The following is an 11,653-nucleotide window of genomic DNA, read 5'->3' as shown; positions in this document are numbered from 1 at the left end:
TACTCAGGTATAGCACTGTTCTGACCTGTTACTTTCCTTCGGCCACATTTAGGAAACTTTAACAGTTACTCTTACTTCAAAGTAAGATGTGTAATTCCAATAGGAAGAAATATGAAAAGCACTGTGACCATCAATACCAACATGTAATAACTTATAATTAGCTGCACTTTGAAGTCCAAGACTGACATTAATTTCATCAGCATGATCACATATTCAGTTTCACATACCTGGTGTCATGTTTATACATCAGTTTAAATAAATCTGACTTATAAAGAAAAGCTGAACCATGTCTATATTGTCAGCTCTTCAGTGTTGCTATCAGTTGCTGTGTAATGAAAGAATTTTTAGTATTCTTGATTCATGACCACAGAAGTCACAGTTCAGATACCTACTGAGAGGTGTCTGATATTCCAGCTGAGGACAGTGCCCGTCTGCCCGTCCTTAATCAATCACTTTGTCTTGTCTACAGTTTCATGACATGAGTATGAAACACATTAAGACCATCCTGGTTCTGAGTGTTGAAAAGCTGGTTTCCACAGGACATGGTCAGAGATAATCAGCAGTAGGCATTTTCAGCAATGATAAACAGTTAACGCTTCTGTAGCAATTTTTGCACCTCATTCTTCAAAGCTCTTCTCAAGGAAATATGTATAAGAAGTGGTTGTTATGAAGAAACGCTTTACTTTGGAGTTGTGGGACAGATCACACAGAAGTGTAAGCAGAAATTCTAATATTCTGAAAAGGCAACTTCTTAAAGTCTTACATCAGAGGAAATGGAACACTATGCATGCTACTACGGCTTCTGAATGACAATACATTTTTCAATCATTTCAGTCATGTTTTTGACTGATTGTTTATGTCACATTGCTGACCATATAATCTCCAAGAAGCGTACCTGTGTTTCACAGTTGAGTCAATTTCACCAACACAGAGAAGTGTCCTTGGGCTGTGAGATCTTAATTAAAACCCTATCAGTTCATATCCAGACAACTGACAGATCACAACAAGACAATTCTGAGAAGTATCGACCAGGCTTCATAGCAAACCAGAATCAGTCTGTTTTCTACAGTATTCAGTAGTGATCGAGACAGATGCCACAGTAGTGACAAGTAGTTACGTACAGGTGTCTTTGACTTTCAATTGCTTCTAACTAAGGTGGTGTTGTATTGGGCTGTGTCTATTTGACTAGGTATGTATCTCTAAAATAATGATATTGCTTAAAAACCCTCCCACCTTTGATTCTGCTAATTACTGAATAAGCAGCAGGCTTCTTCATCTATCCTATATCATATTCTCTCAGTATTGAGCTGGTGGCCACACCTCTAATATGGCTGAGAAAAAGACATCAGTCACCACTGTCACTATCCAGAATGTAATCTATGGGTAAGGAAATGATCACCTCCTGAATCAGAGGCCAGAACTTGAAAGACAACACTTCAGGTTTTGACTGTTTCAGTAGCAATGTGAAGGTGCACCCCTTAACACTCAGCTTTGATGGGATCTAAACCAACACAAACATGAAAAAATGAAACAACTAATCCTCATCAGTAATAACCCCTACTGGACTGGGTATGTCGTCCAAGCAAACTCCACATTGCAAAGGAATTGGTCTAATAATGTCAACGCCTTCTTGTGGGTAGTATTGTAAGATTACAAGGAAGCACAGATGACAACAGTTGTATGCTCTCACAGACTCACAGACCGTGTGAAATACTGGTATAAATTTTCTATCAGTATTTCCTACCCAATTAATTAAATTCTTCTGGGTAGCTTTTTCAACTTCTGCTGATGGCATTAAAGTTAGCTGTTGTATTTGTCAACACTTTGCTGAAGATAAAAGAATCATGATTTGAAAGACTGGCTCAAAAGTTTTGGGAAATGAAGTTTTGCCAGAAATATAGCTGAGCTTTTTGCTTGTATGTTTTGGGAGAGAACAGGTGATACTAATGAAGGCTGTTATGGTTGTCCAAGCATTGGCTGGGGTCAAGTTAACCTTGGTACAGTATATCATCTTGGAATAACAAGTGTATCTTGAAGTGCCAAACATTTTCAGTATTTTGGTACAACAGCATTACATTTTCTGTACCATATCATATTTGAAGCTTTTGTTTGTTTGTTTTATAACAACATAAGGAAAAGCCAAATTCACTGGTATGTATTCACAAAAGATAGTCAACCCATGTATATTCTGAGAGAAAGTAAGTTTTTTTCAGTGTTTTGGATAACTTTACCAGGTCTGGTATAGGTATTTCCTGTTGTTAGATTTTTTATTTACTTATTTATTTTGCTTCAAACTTATAGCACAACTACTTTCTGATTGCAATGATTTTACTTATTCCCCAAGGCAAAATTTTAGTGATTAAGCCAACGAGATTCTTTTTTTGTGCATATTCTCAGGCAACGCTAACACTATGTTTTAATTCAGATTGTTTCCAGGTTAAACAATGAGCATTCCAAGGTACCTCAGCAGTGCCGAACTACTCGTAATTATAATCAGCCATGGTTACAAAAAGTTCTTTGTTCTGCAAAAGTTTTAAATTCCGTACTGTCAAATGAAACATAATCATGCCTTCTCTATTTGGCAACAAACACTGCTTGCAGGTGCTTCCAAATGAGCTTTTGGATTGTAGTTAGCCAAGACAAATGTTTTTGGTGGTATTCCTCTTGTAATTGTAATTTAGGTTGCGTTCAGATGAGTTGCTGGGGACTGTTTCAGGCAGAATGATTTAAAATACAAATTTAAATAGATTGATGCTGCAGTTAACTTGGTAAAGAACCAGTCCTTTACTATTTATAATAAATCGTTTTCCCCGCAATCAGTTGTTGAAGTTCTCTTCAGATAATAAAGTGCCTTTATTTTGCTTGATAGAACACTGGGGAATTCTGTTTGGTGACAAGGCAAAACATTATTCTTTGTGTCATGATCTTCTAGAGACATCTGTGCCAGAATACTAAATTCTCCACGATTACACTGCTTAAAATTGGTACCTCTTACAACTGTTTATCTCTGGTATTTCTTTGGCTTTTATTTAAGAGAATTTTCTGTTCATTTTTCTGTGTATTTGTACAGGCTGTAAAGCTCATTGGTTAAACCATTAGCTTATATTAATCAGAATTGTCAAAGAGTGAGGTTTACTTACAGCACTACCTTTATTTGTAACCTGAGGCAGTTGCATGCAGTCTTTTTATTTGAATGTGCAATGTGCTGTTATCTTAGTATCATTTATTTTCAGAGTTGTGTCTGCTTCACTATGAGAAGATTTTGATTTGTGAAAGTCGCTGCATCAAAGTCGTACTTTGATTAGGTCCAGGAACACTGGTTATAGTCCTGCAACACTGGAAAACCAAGTAATTACTTTGTTGTATTTCAGAGAATAATATAAAGGCTGAAGGAAACACGATTGAGGTTGCTTAATAGAAAGGGAACAGATCTGTGATTCATCACAGAAAGGTGAAAGAAGTCAGCACAGCCTCATTTCAAATTAGACGGTCTGCTCAGAACAGTGCTGCTATCTGTTCTGCAAGTTCAGAACTCACTGAGGCTTTAACTTGGCTATCGTTGAAAACTATTTAGGGCAGAGCTGTACGTTATGGCATGCTTTTTGCAATTTTATAATTCTATTTTATTTTTCTTTTATAATTAGACATGCTTGGTAATTTCCTTTTGTATACAATCACATTAAGAAAATGGAGCTATAACTATACTTTACAGGAGACAGAGTTTAAACTAACTTAAATCAGTTATATTTTTATTACTCCCTGATGCTCCTCTGCTTTGAAATGTGTGCACCAGAGGTGTAACTCAGATGCCCTCAGACGTGCTGACTTGACTTGCTGATTGCAATCACTGTAAAAATCAGGAAACAGGTACAAATAATGTTATTGCCCAATTAGTACTTATGAAAATGATATTATAAACAGGTACAAATAATGTTATTGCCCAATTAGTACTTATGAAAATGATATTATAAATCAGGTAGTTCCAAGCCACTCGCACTTTGCAGAACAACTGCTGACTGCAAACAAAGCAGAGTTGTGCTGCTGATGCACCTAGAGGCTAAAGCTGCCCAGTGGATACATTCTTCAACTGACCAAGCACAAGCTTGACAAAAATAGTGTAGCCTGATCAAAGTCCCTTGTATGTGACAGGATTCTGGCATCCCTGCACAGAGTCTGTGATTTGTGAAGATAAAATATTGAAGACCTGGCAAAGCTATACAAATAATACCATGACTGCACATGTGAGGGTTTCAGCAGAACTCTGCCTAAGAACAACACATGAGTTCGTACGCAGCTTTCCTCGTACAGCTAGGGCTAATGTGCGGAGTAGCAACATGAGTTTAAAAAACATTTGCAAGTCTCCTGACTACTAACTTGGAGATGATAAACTCGGAAAGCCAGCTCTCACGTATGGATTACCACTCAGGAACACTGAAGCTGACCTTGAGAACAGCAACTGCACCTTGACTGACTTAGTCAAGCAGCAACTCTATGTTAAGGAAAGTGTAGCTGCAGCAGTGTAGAAACCATGTGATGTAACACAGATACTAATTTTATGAAATATTACATCACTATATTGACTGAATTACCACAAGAGAAGCAGCACTTTCTAGGGAATCAACAAAACTGGGAGAGAACAGGCAGAGCCTCACTAGGATGAATGATATGGGTAGGATTTAGCATGAGAAATTCATACCATGCCAGAAATATCCTAAAAAATCGGATAGCCCTATATAAACATATCAGGTTAGGTGTAAACCTTCACCTTAAATCTAGAGTTATTTTACTCAATCACATTAATTATTGATGCAGTTCTGTTCCACTGTAGATAGGACTGTCCACAGGACTACAGCAGGGATGAAATCATCCCACTGGACACTGCAGCAGTGATGCCTACAAACCTTGTGCAAAAGCAGCACTGTCACAATTGTTTAACGAGATTAGCCTTGCAACATTTTAATAAGATGTTTTCCAAGCTAATCGTGAAAATGTCTAATCCATAAGATTGCCAGATCACGTTTAATTCTGCAGGGGAAACAAACCTGCTGCTGACTGTAAAAAGCCAAAATGATCAAATCAAATGCCTTTGTGTGTTTCACTTTTAAACAATAAATTTGTAGTCGCAGTTTGGAAGTCAAGTAAGCCAGTGATACTGAAATAATATCAGTATGCATTATTTATGGTAAAGGTCAGGTTATGTGAAAAAAAACATAATCGGATACAGGAGTTTAGCAAATTATTAGCAAACTACAGAAATGTTTGTAAGCTACGAACAGTCTGAACCAGACCAAATGGAGTATTTTTAGTAAATTTATTAGAATGATATGCTTTGCCATGAAAATGTTTTACTTCAAAGATTTATACCTGTTTTATGTACGGTGAAGGAAATCTTTTGCGTAAGTTTGCTGACAGCAGTGTAATAATAAAAACTTCACTGTTCATTAATGAACATTTCAACTAACCTTTAACAGTATGTTATCACTGCAATGCTTTGTTAGCACTCTACACTGCAGCCTGATACTAAAACTTAGGTGTTTTTGTTTGTATTCACTGCTCCATTCCAAAATACTTAAAAAAGAAGTGATTGTGTGATCTATTCCAGAAAGGTATTTTCCCATTTGGGGTTAGTGATACGTAATTATGAAAAAACAGCGTGCTGCTGTTTTTATATACCACTCAAAATATTTTATATATGCCTTAGAAGCCTAAATTATAGAAGTGATTACATTTCATGTGGTGTCAGTACTGAACAGTCTTGTTCAACACCTTCATTATTGACACAGATGAAGATATAGAGCGCACCTTCAGCAAGTATGCTGATGACACAAAGCTGAGAGGATGGCTGACACACCAGAAGGCTGTGCTGCCATTCAGCAAGACCTGGATTGACTGCAGAGTTGGGCGGGGAGGAATCTTATGAGGTTCAACAAGGGCAAGTGTAGAGTCCTACACCTGGGGAGGAATACCTACATGTATCAGTACAGGTTAGGGACTGATCTGCTGAAGAGGAGCTCTGCAGAGAAGGACCTGGGGATCATGGTGGACAGCAGATTGGCCATGAGCCAGTTGTGTGCCCTTACGGCCCAGAAGGCCAGTGGTATCCTGGGCTGCATTAAAAAGAGCGTGGCCAGCAGGCTGAAGGAAGTGATCCTCTCCCTCTATTCTGCCCTGTTGAGGCCGCATTCAGAATTCTGTGTCCAATTCTGGGCTCCCAAGTTCAAAAAACACTAGGAGTGCAGTGGAGAGCCAAAAAGATGATAGTGCATCTCCCTCCTGGGAGAGACTGGGACTGTTCATCCTAGAGAAGACTGTGGCGGGAGCAGGGTGGGAATCTTTCTCAATGTTAATAAATAAAGTGTGGATGTCAGGTGGATGTGCCCAAGCTCTTTTCAACAGTGCCCAGTGAGAGAACAAGGGGTAACAAGCACAAACTGTAACACATGAAGTTCTATATAGACATCTTTATTTTGAAGGTGACAGAGCACTGGAAGATGCTGGTTGGAGAGGTTGTGGAGTCTCCTCTATAGATATCCAAGACCCACTTGCATGCCTTCCTGTGCAATCTACTGCAGGGAACTGCTTTAGCAGGGGGCTGGACCCCACGATCTCCAGTTGTCCCTTCCAACCCCGACAGTTCTCTGATTCTGTGATTCTGTGATATTAAAATCTCAATCAATACACTGTAGAGAGAGTCAGTACTAAAGGTTACCATTTTATTTTGGAAAAATGTGACATTCTGTGCTTTTCTTGCTTCTACCACATTCATTCGGTTAATTCATACCATTAAAGAGATCCTACAACTGATTTTGTTATGAGATTTTGTGTCTATTTCTTCTTTCTAGCCTCCTCCACACACTTCTTCCTTTATATTTTGTTCTGGATTTTCTCTTTTATCTCCTCTATTTCTTTTATTTTCCCATTTCTCCTTCCAAAATCTGTACTTTACTCTGTACCTTCTAGGTCAAGCAGTATTCTCTACAGAGCGCTCCCCAGCCCTGCTGTAACCAAAAACAGACCTATCTTTGGCTCTGAGCCTCCATCCAGACACTTTCATTGTGCCACAACTTTCTCTGAAGATTTTCTCTTCAAAGCTCATATGTTCAAAAAGTATTTTCATTTGTTTTCTGAGGCAATAATGAGCCACACATTGCCTTTTTCTTATTGAAGTGTCCAGGGGAAGACAAGGGGGAAAAATGGCCCCTTTCTTATCAAGGTTATCAGATGTAGTTTTAGCTGCTTTGTCAGCAGGGCACTGCCTGCAATGTCTCCTGACTCAAATTAATGAAAAAATAATTCAATTCAAGACATGTTCCTCTCTTTTAAAGTTTTCCAACTCTTTCCTAGAAACGTGGGATTATCAGCACTACTTCCCAGTAATACAACTATGAATAACCCATCACACTCTAAAACAGTTCTGCCACACGCAGAACTGGGAAAGTTCAAAAAGGCATCACAGTCACAAGAATAAATAGCTTGTTGTTTGTAGAGGCTGATGGACAACATTTTAGAGGCAAGTTTTACACTGACGATGGACACTTACCTTTGTTATTAGCTTTTGGCCTAAGCGACCAGATACTTTACCACATCGAGGACAGAGATTCAGAGCCGGCACGCCCACCCGCGGCCGCACCCCGCACCCCGCCCCGCGCCATCATGGCGGCGGCGGCTCTGCCCGCCCAGCGGTTCCGCGCGCGCAGCCGTCCCTCAGCGGTCCCTCAGCGCCGCCGCAGCGCGCAGCGCCGTTCACGCGGACAGCGGCGCGCGGGGCGGGGTGTGGGGGTGCGCGCTGCGGTCCGTTGGGTGAACGCGCAGCGAAGACAGCGCAGCCGTGCGTTCCGTTCTGATGCGGGAATTCGAGAATACCTTTCAAGGTTGCCGAAAAAAATCATCGTTTTTTTTTGGTTTATTTGCGAATCGCCTCAGTTTAGATAAACACGTGCCCTTTCAGATAGAAGGCAATAAAAATGTGACTTCTCCCAGTCCTCTCCTACCTCAGACAAATGCCCCCCACTTCACAGTCGCTCCTCGTTCATCTCACCGCGTTTTGGCAGTACCTGCGTTTGTGAACAACCGTTTTCAGGATGAAGCACAGCAGAGTGAAATTTCATCATTGATCTCTGAGGGACGCCCTGAGCGCTCACTAAAAACTGCAGCCATTGCTGTGGCACCGGGGGGGGGCATTCGTTGCACAAGAACAGTCACATATCCCACTAGTTTTATGGCTTTGTTGCAATTTTTTTTCATATGTTATAACTAAAAAGTAAATATATAAATAATAAAATAAGTAAATGTTACTTTATGTACATTAAGTATGTATTTTTATGAGGGCTGCTTTGAAAGTAACACCTATTTTATTATCTTGGCCCACGCTATCAGAGTCGGATGTTGGTGATATGGCAGTAGAGGCTGAAGGTTGCCACCAGTATCCCGTTACATGCTGTTGCCATGTGACAGATGGCAGCAGAGGGGCACTCTGACGGACTGGCGTCTGCCATGGAAGTGCACGTGGAACAATGTGTGTCATTGAGATCTTCCGTGCAGAACAAATGGCACCTGCTGACATTCACCGACACTTGTGAACACTGATAGAGACCAAACGGTGGATGTGAACACAGTGAGGGGTGGGTGGTGCATTTCAACAGTGGCAACTGTGGTCACATCTACTGGTGCAGATTTTTACAAGCGCAACATGCAGGCTTTTGTTCATTGCTGGCAAAAATGTGTAGCTTATGGTGGTGACTGTGTTAAGAGTGTTTAGTAACTGAGAATTTGCTTTATCAAACAGTGTTGTTATGCTCTTTGTAGTTGTTTTAGTTTCCATGGAAATAAATAGGAGGCATTAGTTTTGGAGCGACCTATGTGGCCCTAGACAATTTGTCTTCATGCACTGTGGCCCAGGCAAGCCAAAAAGTTGGACACCCATACTACAGAGCTTCTAGTACACTTTCTGTACTGGGAAAACTGCTTTGAGGATCAAGCATGTGCTATGTACTACACTTCTATTTGTTCTTTATTTATTACTGTTATCTGTTCCTATCTTAACAATAAATTAATAAAAATGATTACTGGTTAAGAGTTTGAAGGGAGCATCTTTTCTTTACAAAGGTTTTTATACTCTGCTTGCTGACTGCTGACATTCCTCAGTCCTGGCAGATCAATTTACAGGAACACTGTCCAAATTGTACTCCCTTTCATGAGCTTTATGAAGAACAAGACAACTGGAAAATAGCAACTTTTCAAAAACTTGAATTTGAAACAAGTTTCTGTATATGTAGTGATGGAATAGTTGGAAATAGTTGGTGTAAGGTGCACCATTTCACAGACTTTTTTTTCCCTGAAATAGTTATACTCTATTGTAGATGGAACCAATAAGGGATTTTTATTTTTTATTTTTATTTTTCAGTTTTTTGGAAGTTAAAATCCAGGCTATAGACTATAGCTTGTCATTACTTTTTATGCAAAGGTTTTTTCTCTGTCATACAAAGGCCAAAAAAAAAAAAAAAAAAAAAAAAAAAAAAGGAAAGGTCCCAACAAAAAGAAATCCACCCCAAAATAACCTACTAATGAAGACTCCTCGAAAGGATGAGTAAAACATTGGTGCAAAACATGTTACTGAATGCCAGAACAACAAAACCATTTAGCCCTCTAGCATATCTCTCCTCAGTTTTCTGTTAGATCAAATCTAGTTACTTTAAATAATACTTATTTGAAGTATGGTCATGAAACCACATCTCAAGTGGTCTGGCTGCACAGTTAAATAGAATATTATAGGTTCATCTTAGTGTAAAATGGAAAAACTTTTTAAACAAACAAGCAAGCAAGCAAACAAACAAACAGTTCTGCTGTTGTTACCTCTGAAGTCTCAAACTCAAAGAAATGAGGTGAAAATTGTGCACCTTTGTAGCAGAATAATCAGCTGCGGATACAAGCCCTCTAGTTTTTGTTGCTGTGTTGGTTGGTCGGTTGGTTGGTTTGCTTGTTGTTTTAAGTTTGTTTTGTTTGTTTTGTTTTCCACAAACAATTTCTAGAATTTTGAAGCTTCTTTAAGGCCAAAAAGCCAAATAGTGTGTTGGAGAGGAACAGAACAGCAGCAGAGATTGTACAACCTGAAAAGCATTTGCCACAGATAGACTATTTTCTACGACACTATTACTTTTATCCAAGAAGAACTGTAACATTGGCTCTATTGCTTCGTATTATTTAGACTTGATACAGCATAAGAATGTCACACACAAACACACAAATCCCCAAGTTCTTGGTGTAAAAATACAATGGAAAAGTCATGGAATCATAGAATCTTTTGAGTTGGAAGGGACCTTTAAAGGTCATCTAGTCCAGCTCCCCTGCAATAAACAGGGACACCTACAGCTAGACAGGTTGCTCAGAGCCCCATCCAGTCTGACCATGACTGTCATGTCATGGGGCATGGGGCATCCACCACCTCTCTGGGTAACCTGTTCCAGTGTCCCACCAGCCTCACTGTAATAACTTCCTCCTTATTTCCACTCTAATTCTCCACTCCTTTAGTTTGAAATCATTTCCCCTCATCACAGACCCTGCTAAAGAGTCTGTTCCATTCCTTCTTACAGCCCCCCTTCAGATACTGAAAGGCTGCTCTCAGGTCTACCTGGAACCTTCTCCAGACTGAACAGCCCCAGCTCTCCCAGCCTGTTCTTGTAGGAGAGGTGTCCCATCCCTTGGATCATTTTTGTAGCCCTGCTCTGGACCCACTCTAACACGTCTATGTCTGTCCTGTACTGAGGATTCCATGTCTGGATGCAGTATTCCAATTGAGGTCTCACAGTGCAGCGTAGAGGGGCAGGATCAGCTCCCTTGACCTCCTGGCCACACTTTTTACGGTATAAGCTGAGATCTGGTTGGCTTTCTGGGCTGTGAGTGCACACTGCTGGCTCATGTCCAGCTTGCCATCCACCAGTACCTCCAAGTCCTTTTTGGCAGGGCTGTGTTCCATCCTTTCATCCCCCAGCTTGTACTGATAGCAGGAGTTGCCATGACCCACGCACAAGACCTTGCACTTGGATTTGTTGAAACTCATGATGTTCTCCTGGGCCCACATATCAAGTCTATACAGGTCTTCATGGATGGTATCACATTTGTCAAGCGTGTTGACTGCACCACACACCTTGGCATCACCCGCAAACTTGCTGAGCTCTCTTTAATTTCTATTCAATTTAAGGGATGTGCGTAAGGATTCTTAACATCTGACATACCATCTTCTTTTTCTGTCAAGTTAGTGTACATTTATCTCAATGTTAGTATAAATACAAAGAGTGGCTGTAAAAGGTTTTAATAGGTCATTCTGTCTTGCTTCCACATAGAAAGGTTTTGTAGGAATCATGGAGACTGGAGACAGTTACAATGTGTCAAAATTAGATAAATAAAAATGAAGAAGAGAATCTTATTTTTATTGAAACCAAACCAAACTAACCTGATTTCATTTTTTTTTACAGAATTAGAGAAACATGCTTTTGCTTCTATCATAGTTGAAATTTATTACCAATCTCCTAAGCCAGAGTTATTTGTATACGTTCATCTCGTATCTAATATCTACCAGGTTTACAGCATACGTGGCTAGTTCATCACATGTTTTCATCTGAGGTAAAGATACTAGTTCTGCAATTAAGAGTTCTCT

This window comes from Gallus gallus, chromosome Z, assembly GCF_016699485.2.
Source record: "Gallus gallus isolate bGalGal1 chromosome Z, bGalGal1.mat.broiler.GRCg7b, whole genome shotgun sequence".
NCBI lineage: Eukaryota > Metazoa > Chordata > Aves > Galliformes > Phasianidae > Gallus > Gallus gallus.
The sequence above is the reverse complement of the archived record's forward strand: the minus strand, read 5'-3'. Positions refer to the sequence as shown.